The following is a 12,883-nucleotide window of genomic DNA, read 5'->3' as shown; positions in this document are numbered from 1 at the left end:
GGCACAGAACTCTAGATAAGGATGGATAACCACGGGTAGGGAAAGTGCGATGTATTATTTTGTTGCTGAGAGGTTCCTGTAGGTCCAGTTTCTCTTATACATCTCTGAAACAGTTTCCTGCACTTTCCTTGCCCCTCAGGAGGGGGGTTTTGTAGAAGCATAAGTTGGCATGTCCCACATGGAAATTTCATGATGTTATTCAAAATGGAGAGGAAATTTAGATCGTACATTTCTTGAATGCCGTGAAGGAGGAGTTTGATGCTTGAGCAGCCTTTGAGAGCTTGGCAGCTCTTGTGCCTGTGGTTTTTGGTCTGCATTTTGTGCAGTGTGTGACCTGCTCAGCAGCCTACCCAGGCAGCTGTAACAGATGTCCCTGCTGAAGGCTGAGATGGAGCTGATTGCTGCTCCCTACCCTTTCCATCTGGCTGCCAGGCCAAGTACTTTTTCCCCTTAGGTATTTTTTCACCCAGGCAAATGTGGGGAGGCAGCAAACTCCTGTTGGTGTCAGTGTGAGAGAAATCACTGTTCTGGGGTGACTGCCTGAAAGAAACCTTGTTTGGGGGGCAAATAAAAGATTATGTTTGGTTTTCTTTTTAACTAATGTCAAGTATTGGACTAGGCACCATGATATATAGAAGCTTTTCAGTGGAACAGAAAGAGACACATGGCAGTTATATCCCAGTTGCTGTTTGAGTTGGGACTCTGAGGGGGAAAGCCCATGCCCCTCTGTAGCAACATAAATGGATGAAGCAGCCTCCAGAGTAGATGAATTCAAATCCTTTCAGTTAGGGGAGGGATCTAAATCCACCTGCCCACCTTGAAAGTAAGGGTGAGAGGGCAACTGCCCCATCTTTGGGAAATTTAGCTTCCTCCTGCCCCCTCTTTTTTTTTCATTCTATTTTCTTTTCCTGAGACAAACAAGTGAAATCCATATTATTGTTACTTTATCTCAAACACACACACATTTTTAATTGTTTTCAGTGACTTCTGCAACAAAATATACCTAGTCCTAAAAATGGGGAGTGTTTTCCTAGTCATTTGTCTTTCCTTCATCTGAATGGCTGCTTCTTAGAAAGGCTGGGTGAGCAGATAACAATAAAACAAATGAAACTGCAACAAACCACAACAGAAGCAATCTTTGGTTTTTTCCTAACCCAAGAAGATTGAAAGACTGTGGCTTTGTCTCCCTGGCTTTGCCTTTGGGGCTGGAGCTTAAGTTCAGAGTTGGTGGAAGGAGAGTCAAAAGGTGGAGTAGAGGTTTGCAGTGGCAGCCTGTGATGCCCAAGAAGTCCTGCTCCCCAAACAGTTAGGCAAAGCAACATCTATGCCTCCTCTTTTTCTCTGGGCCATCAGCAATTCGAATGGCCAGGGGTTTTCTCTGCAGTGGGAAGGCTGCTGGGCTGGCTGTTCCCTCCCAGCTGGCAGGCAGTGGTGAGGATATGCATCTCTTTATGCCTTTGAGTGCTAAAAAACTATCTCGAGGTCAGTTCCTTCATGCAAGATGCTAATCATGTCCTCGACAGAACAGCTTCCAGCACTGGAGGCAGAGTGGTGGACTAGCCAGGCTGCACTTAGCACTAAGTAAATAAAGAGTTCCTTCAGGTTATTACTCTCATTAAAAGTTACTAATTCATTAGTGCCAATGCCAAACTATGTTGTGTTCCTCTTCTGGATGGAAAACATAGCAATGTGGTTTTGAGTGAGGATGGTGGGGCCTGCCCTAACCACAGGGAGCCAGGCATGAGCTGCTGATCCCAAACCACTGCTCCGTGAATGAGATCCTTGGGTACCAAGGATGACATAAGTGTTTATTAGCATGTAATGCTGAGAAAAGAGAAATGCCAGGCTAAGTTATAACCAAGCTACAAGGATGCTTTCAAAGTCTCTTAAGAGGGAGATGAAAGAGTCAAAAGTGCGTTTAGAAAAGTTCCAAGGAAGCTGAACCTGCTGAAAAGGCTTGAACTCGTTCATCAGCAGTTTCTTGTCGCGTATTTTCTGCTGAAATGGTAAATGAAAATAATGATCTAACTTTTAAATTAGTGATACCTTTGGCCTATTTATGTAGTGGGTTTCAGAGGTTTAATTCAGAGTATTGTTCCCAGTCTGGATATCTGACTCTCATTCATGTAAACAAAGTGCAAGACAGACAAAGTAAGAAAATCTTTTTTATCTGGTAAATGGTTTTTTTGCTGTTTTGAGAGTTGTCTTTCATTTCACATGCCTCACAGTCAGGACAGAAAGGGAGAAGTTTTCCAATTCACATGGAAAAAAAGAAATGCTGGTCTGTGTCTTGGTTTTCCAGTGCCTCAGCCCCCAAGGCTCCTGCCGGGCCCTGCTGGGGAGGGCAACAGAGGTGCAAAATGATTGTCTTGTCCTGAGCCTCCTCTTTCCCCCTGGACATCTCTGTGAGTCTGACTTGCTGCTGCTTGGAGATGGGCTCAAGGTCAGGGTGCAGGTGGGGGCTTCTCCTGTGGCCCTAATGGTAAATCAAGGTTTATTTCTAAGTCTTGGAAACGTTTTGGGTACTTGCCTCTACCTTACCTTGTAAGAGAGTCCCCCATGCAGTGGGACAGGTCTGTCACCATGGGTCAAACCAGGAGCCATCCATTAGGTAGGTCACTGCAGAAGTTGTTTATCTCAGTGGATAAATGTCCATGGCTTCTCTGATCTGTATTCCAGGAGTGTGGTCATCACACCAGGTGGGGCCTGGATCTGTAGGGAGACAAGTGGGAGCTCACGTTGTATCTCCTTGTGCCACTAGTGGTTTGCAGCGCCAGTAATCTCCAAGGCCACCGGCATCCTGACCCTCTGTCTTCCCTGGTTTTACCTTGGTTTGCATAGTATTCTGTAACTTATCCCAGTACACTCATGACTTATGAGAACTCTCACCATTTTTCCTGCAAGTATTGTCACCTGTGTTTTAGCAGGACATGTTTCTTCCACGTGGTGAATGGGACCTGTGTTGGTAGAGTAATGTATGTACAGCCATTGCCTAAATTGGGTGGCTTGGGAGAGGTTCTCTTCTGAGGCTCCTCCCCATGAGTGACACTTGTTTTTCCCAAGGTCACCAATACTTGTTTTTATGATTATTGGACGGAGAGCCTCCACTAAGAAAATATATTTGGGAGTTTCCTGGCAACATCAATTAATAACACAGATGACAAATGGTACCAAAAACTTGAACCCCATTTGAAAACCTGTTGAGTAATGAAAGCGATGTTTGGGGTGTGAAGCAGGGCAGAGCCTCTCTTTCTCTGAGCATCACATTAGGACAAGGTGTTTCCCCACAGGGCACACGTGTCTTGAAACAGCTCGTGGTGCCCAATTGCCTTGGGAATCCAAAGCAAACAAGGGAGCTGCCTGCTCCTGGGAGGCTGCTCTGCCACCCTGACTTCAGTGAAATGTCATGGTGGAGGTGTGGAAGAGGAATAAAGGTGGCATTTCTTAAATATAAGAGTAGAGACTGTCCTCAGGTCATCTGGCAGCCATGCCTTCCCCTCGCGTGTGGGAGGGTGGGTGGGAGCCGTGGCCTCCTTTGGTGGCAGATGTTGGAGCCCTGTTGGGAGGTTCTCACTGAGCACTGGTGACTCATGGCAGGAGAAGGTTTGTCATTTGGCCTCTTTGTAGTATTCCTAAACCTTACCCTTCCACAGTTCTTAACCCTAAACTGAAGTTTAGTAGATGCTGCTTTGCTTTGAATCATGTTAGGAATGAGTGTAAGCTTTGATCTTTGGTGATGTCTGTAGATTGGGGAATTTTGGGGGGGATATTTTTGGGGGGGAGGATAGTGTTGTCTGTGGGATTTTTAGCAAATTTCTCTGCTGATGATTATACACTGGGTTTCCAGGGCAAAACAATCTCTGGTTTGCACATTGCTATGTGAAAACGCTGCTCAGCACCAGAGCTTTATGATACTCCCTCCTCATGTTTAGGCTTTCAGATTACCTTGAAGAGGATGGATAAGGACTGCATGCAATATTTGGACAAGGGATTGAGCAAGATTATTAAGAAAGAAATCTAGCAATCAATGATGATATTTCTGTAGGCTCTGTCAGCCTATCCTGATACATTCAGGATACTTTTAGAACCTGTTCTTCCCCTGCACTAGTGAAATAGCCTTGTGTGGTCATTCTGCTTTTCAGCTGTAGGCACAGAGGCCCAGCCCTGGCTGTTGTGGCCTGAAGAGCTCTTGCTGCAGAGGAAACAGCAAGCAAAAGACTGGGGACGCCAGGGCTGTGTGTCTGTCTTTCTCTCTGACCCCAGAGCTCTCGCTTTTGCTTTCTCAAACATAATTGCTTTCCCCTTCTGTTATGTTCCTATTGTTTGTTGGAGAAATGATGCCATTAAATCAACAGAGAATGGTGGGAAAATGCTTTGATATGGGGCCTTAGGAGGGTGTGTGCATGTGTATGTGTGTGCTTATCCTCTCTTAAAAAAAACAACACAACCCTATGTGTATCTGGCAGCTTCCTTTAATTTGTGTCTTGCCTGAGAGAGAGAAATCCATCTCAAAATATTTTTGGCAGTTAACCTCCTTTATTTGTGTTGAAGTGGTACAAACTGCAGGGTGTCATTCCAGGGCTGTCTTTCACCATCATTGTGATAGTTAATCTCGTTAGGACTTTGCATTTTCTCAGTCGCTGTTTTGGGAATGTGGTATTCCAGGCTTCCTTTTTCCATGGGAAAGAGGGGTCCTGTAGCTGTAGGCTCGGCAGGCATTAGGACAGTTGTGTGCCAGCTATTCTGCTGCTGTTCTGTAATGTGGACAAGGATGGAAATGTTTCCTCCAGATGCAGCCATGCAGAGTGATGAACAAGTCTACCACACAGATAACCCAAAGTCTACCATAGCATTTTGCCTGCAACCATGCTCCTTAACCCAGGAGCCTTGGTAAAGACCTGAGCTGAGGTCCAGGGAACACATGTTGCCCCATTTATGGAGCAAAGACTGCATTGGGGCAGAGGAGAACGAGTCTGTGCTGAGTGGGCAGCTCTGGGTTTCCTTCTTTTCCTGTGTTCCAGCAGTAGAGCCCCATGTGTTTGTGGCATGTATTTGAGGTTTTTGCATGTTTCTTTTTCTTGAAAGAAGCTGTTCTATTTGATTAGACGCCTCTTAGTAGCCCATTCCTGGATATAGCTGTGCATTACATTGGATAGCAAACAGCGGATGTACTTTAAGTTGCAGGTCAGGTGGTCACCACCCCCCCCCCAGTGAAATCAACCACACAGAGTGATGGAGAGGAGAGCAACACTCACAAGGCAGAAAAAACCCAAACCAACCAACCACCAATCTTAGCTCAAAACTGAAGGAGTAAGGGGAAAAAAACAGTAGAAAAGACTGCAGGGACAGAAGAGAATCAATGGTGGAAGCTTCGGAGGAAATCGTGTCTCTCTCTGTCACACCAGTGTAGGATTCAACTCTGGGGCTTGGCAGCAAAACATGATTTCTGCTTTGCACAAACTGTTGGGATTGTTTTCCTCCCCACTGGGAAGAGAACCCACCAGGCCCTGCTCTTGGGGATATTTGCCTTAGAAAGAGTGTTGTCTTTAACATACTCCCCTGCATGACTTGGTCCAAATTTTTTTAGTTGACAGATATCTTGATTTGGATTGATCATTATTTCATCTCTTGACTACTGCACTGATGTTTCTTTAATTGCTTCCCTAATGTTTTCCTGGCTCAGTTCTGCCCCAGCAGGAGTTAACGTGTTACACAAGTGGTATGTGACCCGGTCCCCCACACGCTGAGGATGCAGCACGTCTCAGGGTGACAGTCTGATCCACCCCAGGTCCCAGCACAGTTTTCCATGACACTCTGTGATATGTTCCCATTTGCTGATGCTATGTACATCACTAAACACGTGAGCACAGACTTGCAGTTTGTAGCCTAGTAAAACTTTGGGGATCTTCTGAGTTTGATGGGCAGTCTGCTAATATGGCATGCTCCAAAGGGAAGAGATGCCAACTTCTCTCAGATGTCATCCATCAAGTTTATTTGGCAGTGTGAGACCTCCAGTGACTCACCAGTTGCTCTCTCATGGAAAGGCTGAAACCCTTTGCAAAGAAAGACATCACTATATTGAAGTTTCATGCATACACCCTCCATTGCATACTAGATGATCTTTAAGGCCCCTTCCAACCCAAACCTTTCTATGATATAATAAAGCAATATGGCACTAAACTACAAGAGTCCTCAGTAAAAACTCCTTAGGACACAGTAATTTTCATGTTCTGCTTCTCTTCTCTCTTCTTTTTTTATTTTTTTTTGTTAATTTTTCTTGGATGCTGTTTCCCACCTTCCAGCGGAGGGAAGAGGAGTCTGTTGTTTGCTCAGCTAACTGAAAAAAGCTTTGTGTGCATTTTCTGCTGCCGTTTTGTTAAAGTTCAGAGTTCCTGGGTTAGAGCTGCCACTTCTCAATACGAGTGTTGTTCGAACTTCCAGAGCAGCCCACGCAGAGCTCCTTGGGTTCATCTGCGCAGTTCACAGCCCACGACCAACAAAACTCATTGTTTGCCTCTCTCCTTCTGTGAATCATACTCTGCAACAAAGACAAGCCTAATGCTCCCAACATGAGTGTGAATCCAGGCGGTACTGGATTTTAGGTACATCAATAGAAGCAGTCTGAGCGGGTTTGCTTTTTCTTTCTTTTTTTCCTTGTGAGCACTCACTGTGTCTGAAAGTCAGACAGCTTTGTGACAGTGGTTGTAACTGTCTGACACTTGTCTGGCTTATTAGGAAAACTCTGATAGGAGTTCTTTAATTCTACAGTTTTGTTATTTTGAGGAATTTTAGCTTGTCTCGGGACTCTGAATTTTGCCTTCTGTTTAATCTAGCAGTGATTCTCCAGTGAGAAAGTTCATTGTTTACCAGAAGCTTGGAGAGGGTTTTTTGTGGGTTTTCCTTCAATAAACACAGCACTTCTCATTTTGCTGTGGGGAGATCTCTTTTTTCTACAAATATTTACATATTCATAATTATTTGTCTGTTGGGGAAAAAAACTGGGGAGTTTCAACTGGACAACAGTGGGCTGGATTTTTATTCTCTTCCCATGAAAAGCTAGAAGAAGGAAGGCTCTCCGGTCATTGTAGGGACAAGTGTGGGAAGTAAAGCATTGTTTCTGATGATCAAAACCAGAGTGGTAAACCATAGTCTACACTCATCTGCTTTATTCTGCTCATCACCCTGGGTGAAGGCTGGTGGAGTTTCAGTGTGAAGGGGGTGTTTCTCAGAGGAGCAGCTTTCTGGGTTCAACAGAGAAATCGCTTCTTCCCAGTGCTGTATTTGGACGAGCCATTTGCCACCTGTCCTTCCTTGCATTCCATTGCCTGTGTGTCCCAAAGCCTGTGGCACCCAGAGCAGGGCAGAGGAGACATAACTACTGCAGAAGGGCCAAAGCATTGCTGTGCCCTTTTCTTCACTGCTCCTTTCTCTGCAAGACCCTGAAGCCTGCAGGATGAGGAGAGTTGGTTCGTCTGAGGAAGGATCTGCTTTGCTGTTTTGGAAGGTGGCCCGGTGTAGGGGTCATCCAGCTGTTACAGCTGTCACCATCCACACATCTGCCTTTCCTCACAGCTGAGGAGAATGGCCTTCTCTAGCTGTAACCGTGGGCGACTTTTCCCTCTTGCAAAGCCCAACTGTTACTGTAAGATTCCAAATTAGCCAAGGAGGCCTGGGCTGGGTCCTCCTGCTCTTCTGACAGCACTTGCTATTCAGCAGCCTGAATGCTGCCTCTGTGCCCGCCTGTCCTCTCTGCACGCTCGTCAGCTGCCCTATTCATTTTATGCAGCAAAGGAAAAAAAGAAACCAGGGCTAGAAAGGAACTGCTTTCTGCCAAAGCAGCCCCTGGGGAATCCCAGTGCTGCCAGCCAGGGCTGGTCAGCAGGAAATGGGGGCCCAGAGGTTGCTGTGGGAGGTACTGCAAGGTGGAGGCAGTCTGGGGAGGCTGGGCATGAGCAGGGCCCTCAAGATACCCCTCAGGAGCCCTTCTGCTCCTGTGGACTGAGGCCTTCATGAACCAGCCTTTTACCAGTTTTGCAGTCTTGGGATTTTCTGAAGTTTTTGAAGCAAAAAGCTTGGCATGACACAGGCAGCAGGTATTTACTTGGTGCCTGAATCGAGCTGTTTGCCAGCAGCTTTGCACAGCCCCTTCTAGAAAGGAAGGGTGAAGCTGAAAGCACCAAACCCAGACCCTGCTTTGGGCAGGAGGGTGGGATATCTCCCAGCACTTTGGGATCCAAGGACAGGGGAGTTGGGAGCAAGAGCTGCAGGCTGGGACACAGAAAAGATAAGTCATATTCCTGATCTGCTGAAGAATATGAACATATATTATTAGTATCCTTGGACTAATCACTTAATCTCTCTATGCCTTAGTTTCCTGTTAGCAAATGATACTCCTTATCTTTCACCTCTCATCTCAGCAGAGAAAAACGTTTGTCTTTTAGTATGTCTCTTATTACAGTTTTTTGTCTGATGACTGGGGCCCTCTACCTTGATAAAATAAGTAATTGAATTTAGATTAAATGGTCTAACATAATCCTGCCCAGTGGTTACTAAAACACTTGAATGAAAGTTCATTCTGAGCCTGTCTTTCCATTTCCTCATAAGGCCAAGACATGAAGTAATTAGATGTAGATGTAGGTTGTTATTGTAGCACAATGACAGAGATCAGTGGTTATTGGTAGGAATGGCTTTTATAATCTAGTTTAATGGTCATTTACCTTTCAGTGACCTTGGTGTCAGGCAAAATTGGCAGCTCTTTTGCAAGGAATGTGCTTCCTCAATGAGGTCTTTGCAAGCTGCTTCATTCTTGGCTCTAGCTTCTCATGAACTAGGACAGACACTGCTGCAATGCAAGAGACTTTTCTGTCTGCAAAGAAAGGCATAGACTCCTGCCAAAAGAAGCCCTTTTAAGTGCTCTCCCTACTGCCACTGAATTGCTGTTGAAACAGATCAGTTGTGTTTAAAGCATTTCTTTGCTTATTGCTGTGACCAGAGTTGCAGACTTCAAACCCAGAGAGTCTGCAGTGGGCAGAGGCAGCCCAGGAGTTTCTGTAAAAAGGGCTGCATTGTCTGGGAGTAAAAGGAGGGAGAACATCTCTCATCATCCAGTTAAGTTCATGCAAGAGGAAGGAGTTGGTAGTTCTGATTGTAAACCCCCCCGTAAGTCCTTATTACATCAGTAAAGATGTGATATTTCTATACACTTTAAAATACACTCCTTTCAATGGTGATCATCCACTCACTGCAGAGGCAAATTGTAGGTTTTCCAGTGACTGTGATGCTCCTACACCTCTCTCCAATGTGCATTGTGAAATCCTAATGGGTTTTATCCAGTTACTGATGCCTGTTGCCGTGGAGAAGAACATGACACGAGTTGTCTTGTGATTTCTAGTGGTACCCCAGATCTGTGGCCATGCTTTGTAAGAAATTGGAGTAGGTCATATCCTGGGGCTTGAGAGGATTGGACTCAGTACAGGTATTCACAGTGACCTTGGCCAAGCCTCTTAATTCTTCTGACAGTCTTAACCTTAGAGGTAATCTCCTGTTTTCCATGAAGCAAAATGAATTTTAGCAAATGGTATGGATGTATTTATTTGAGATGGTGCCACAAAGATTAGTTGAGTTACAAAGAAGTGCTATGAGAGTTGAGAAGAGTGATGTAGCTGTGGAAAAAGGTTTCACAAAAGCACCTCTAAGAATTGCACTGCCTTGTGACTTCGGCTTCTGTCTACTTCTGATTCTCTCATCCTGCTGCTCACAGCCATTTGATTCTGCAAGTATGTTCCTCGCATCTGCAACTTATTGCCCTGCAGAGCAAACCTAGCTACAGGAATTACCTCTTTATGTGCTCTCGTTTCTAAACTGCTAAGGTAAGGAGAGCAAAACAGGGCAGCTTGGAGGGAGAACCATTTGTTTCAGGCTGCTTTGGATAACCACCAACCTGGTTTTACCATGATCATGTTCCATACATCATCACCACAGCATGACAGGTCTTTAGCTGAGATCAGTCAGTAACTTCCAGCATTTGAAATCCTGAGATTGTTTGATGTATAAGGGCTCTCTATTGTTTTTAATCCTATTGACCTGCTGGGACTTGCTGTGATGCTTGCTTGCACAGAAGATCTTACAGGCCCTCATCGTATTAGTTCTTCTTACTTCCCACATTCATCAGTCTGATAAGTATTAGCTTGTGCTATTAGCTCTGATACAAGAGAAGGAATGGTCAGTGGTGGTTTGTTTTTGTAGATATCAGGTTTGGATTGGGAATGTCCAGCTGAGATCAGTGAGATACTTGCATAGGAGCAGATGGTTTATATACTGTTTCTTGCTGCAGAAGAGCAAGATTAATCTCTCTTGAGTCCCTGAACTCTGAATCCATTCAAGGCTGACAGAGTCTTTCCACTGACCTCTGTGGCCCCAGGATCACATCCTAAATGAGCTGCTTTGAGTCTCTAGAAGCCTGAGTTCAGCTTTGGTGGGTTGGAAAATGTAACCTACTGTATGGGCTGTGCTATTCATAAGCACTCACCCTGTGTGTGCTCTAGCTGTGGATGCCTGGGAGAAGAATAAAGTCATTTTCTGCAGTCGTGGGGGTGGAAGAGGGAATGGGAATTGTACCCCCTTCCCTGCAAACCCACTGTCGTGACATCCACGTGAGCAGATATTGGGAGCTGACCTGCTTCTGAAGCTTCAAATTCAGGTTAGGTGTTCTTTGTGCTGTTTCTTCTGATATCACCCCGACACATAAACGTCCTGTCCAGCTGGCCTGACCAGCAGGAACTGACCTCAATTTAAATTTTCTGAAATGGGCCACTGAAGCAGACAAATATAGCAAGGCTGTGACTTCCCCTAGTGGGGTTTTCTTAAACTTAAAAGAAACAGGGACCCTAGAGTTTGAGAGGAGCCAGTTATGAGTAGATTTAACACCAAATCTCACAGTTCATTGCTTAATGGTATCAGTGGCATCTAATATTGTTGTCAGCAAATACTACCTGTTTTCTCACAGTTTATGGAAAAAAAGCTGCTGTTTATTGAAGTGATGCTTGTTTTCTCTGGCCAGAGCAGCAGCTAGCAAAACCATTCAAGTCAACACAGCACGATGCAGGTGTTTTCCACTCCCTACTGATCCTAAATCAGACCAAAGAGAATTAATTTGGTGTAGAGGGTATGAAACGAAGTGTGAGTAACTACCAGTTGATCAGTTCCTCTGGAACTGTTATTGATTGATCTGGAGTCATTAGACTTTTACAGTCAAGCTAGTGAAGATTAATACAATTTGAGAGCAGTAGCAAGTTTTCTCAATTAGTGTCTAGCAACATAAACCTTTACAGTATAATTTGTGCTATATTTATCAATTTTCTAACTTGTATTCACCCAAGGAAAGGTTGCCTCGTGGCTAGAGATGGGGGAGTAAGAAGGTGATGGCTATCTCCTGTCCTTTAACAAATGTTCTTTGTGACTTTGGAGGTGATAGCTCTTTGAGCTAGAGATACTCAGATGTTTTGTATTATGAAACCAAAATATTAACACTCTCATAGTTCATTGGTGTGAACTGTGACTCTTAGGGGTATCATGGGATCATACAGTGTGGAAATGCTGTAAGTAAAGGGAATGGAGCATTGTCCAGTTAAGCTATCCATAAGTCACATTCCCTGGTGGAGTGCTGAGGAGTCATTTCCTGGCTGGCAGCGTGGTGGTGTCAAACCCAAGCTTCACTGCCCATCTCCTCCACAGATCCTCAGCATCAGGGAGCGATGGAGCAGGGTAGCAGGGGAGCCTTCAGAGGGGAGGAACAGTCCCCGCTGGGTTTGGCCTGTTTTTCCCACACACTGTCATTCTTGCGCCGGTGCTTCCTCTCTCTCCACATAATACCCTGTTATTTCCTCTTCAGAATGGGCTCCTGCCACTGCTGCTAATTAGCCCTCGATAAACCTTGGTGTGAACAAAAGCAAGCAATTAAACGTCTGTTGCTTCAGTGTGAGCCCTGTCAGAGAAGTGATTTGTTGGTGGCAGAGCTGGGTAGCACCTCCCTGGGAGGAAAACAAACCCACTGGCCTGGCTCAGCTGCTGGTGCTGGGGAGTGGTGTGTCCCAGCTGCTTGTTTCGGGTATGCAGGGATGTCTTTGGTACAACAGGGTTTCCCGAGGCTCCGTGAGATGCTACTGTCTTAAGTTCCACATGGTACAATGATCTGTGAGGCCACTACCCAAGCAAGATAGCTTGAGAAGTTTCTGAATTGTGGTTTATGTATGCGGGGGTTTTGGGACATTTTTTGTGCTCTTTTTGGAAGACACACATAATAAACATTTTCAAATCAATACAGAGAGAGAAATAATCATAGAATGAATCAAAAAATCATAGATTGGTTTGTGCTGGAAGGGACTTTAAGTATCATCTGGTTCCAACCTCCCTTCTGCGGAGAGGGGCACCTTTCACTAGACCAGGTTGCCCAGGGCCCCATCCCTCCCAAGCAAGGAGGAGGTTTAGAAAGAGGAAGCAAAAGGCAGGGCTTTAGTAAATCCCAAGCCAAATGAGGCTTGAGTGATGTTTGCCAGGACTCACGATGCAGGTATCAAGGTCTTGCAAGCTGCTTTCATGTAATCTCAGCCCAAATGCTCAGAGTTCCTCAGGTTTTCCCACTTGAGGAAAAAGTCCTATTGGAAGAAGAATAGGTACTTACATAGGATTTCACTGATGTATGAACAGACTAAGGGAAGTCGGAGACTTTTTCAGTTTGGGACCCACTTTCTTTCCAAAAATAGAGGTAGGGCTCAAGCTGGAAAATTAAATATGAATTATTTCTGGGCAGAAAAATGCAAAGAGTCTCAGAACACATGGAATTAATGTATGTCCTCTTTTGACACACAACTCAACTGCTTTGCCA

This window comes from Manacus vitellinus, unplaced genomic scaffold (assembly GCF_001715985.3).
Source record: "Manacus vitellinus isolate BGI_N305 unplaced genomic scaffold, ASM171598v3 scaffold_15_pilon, whole genome shotgun sequence".
Classification (NCBI taxonomy): domain Eukaryota; kingdom Metazoa; phylum Chordata; class Aves; order Passeriformes; family Pipridae; genus Manacus; species Manacus vitellinus.
This window is presented reverse-complemented; position numbering follows the sequence as displayed.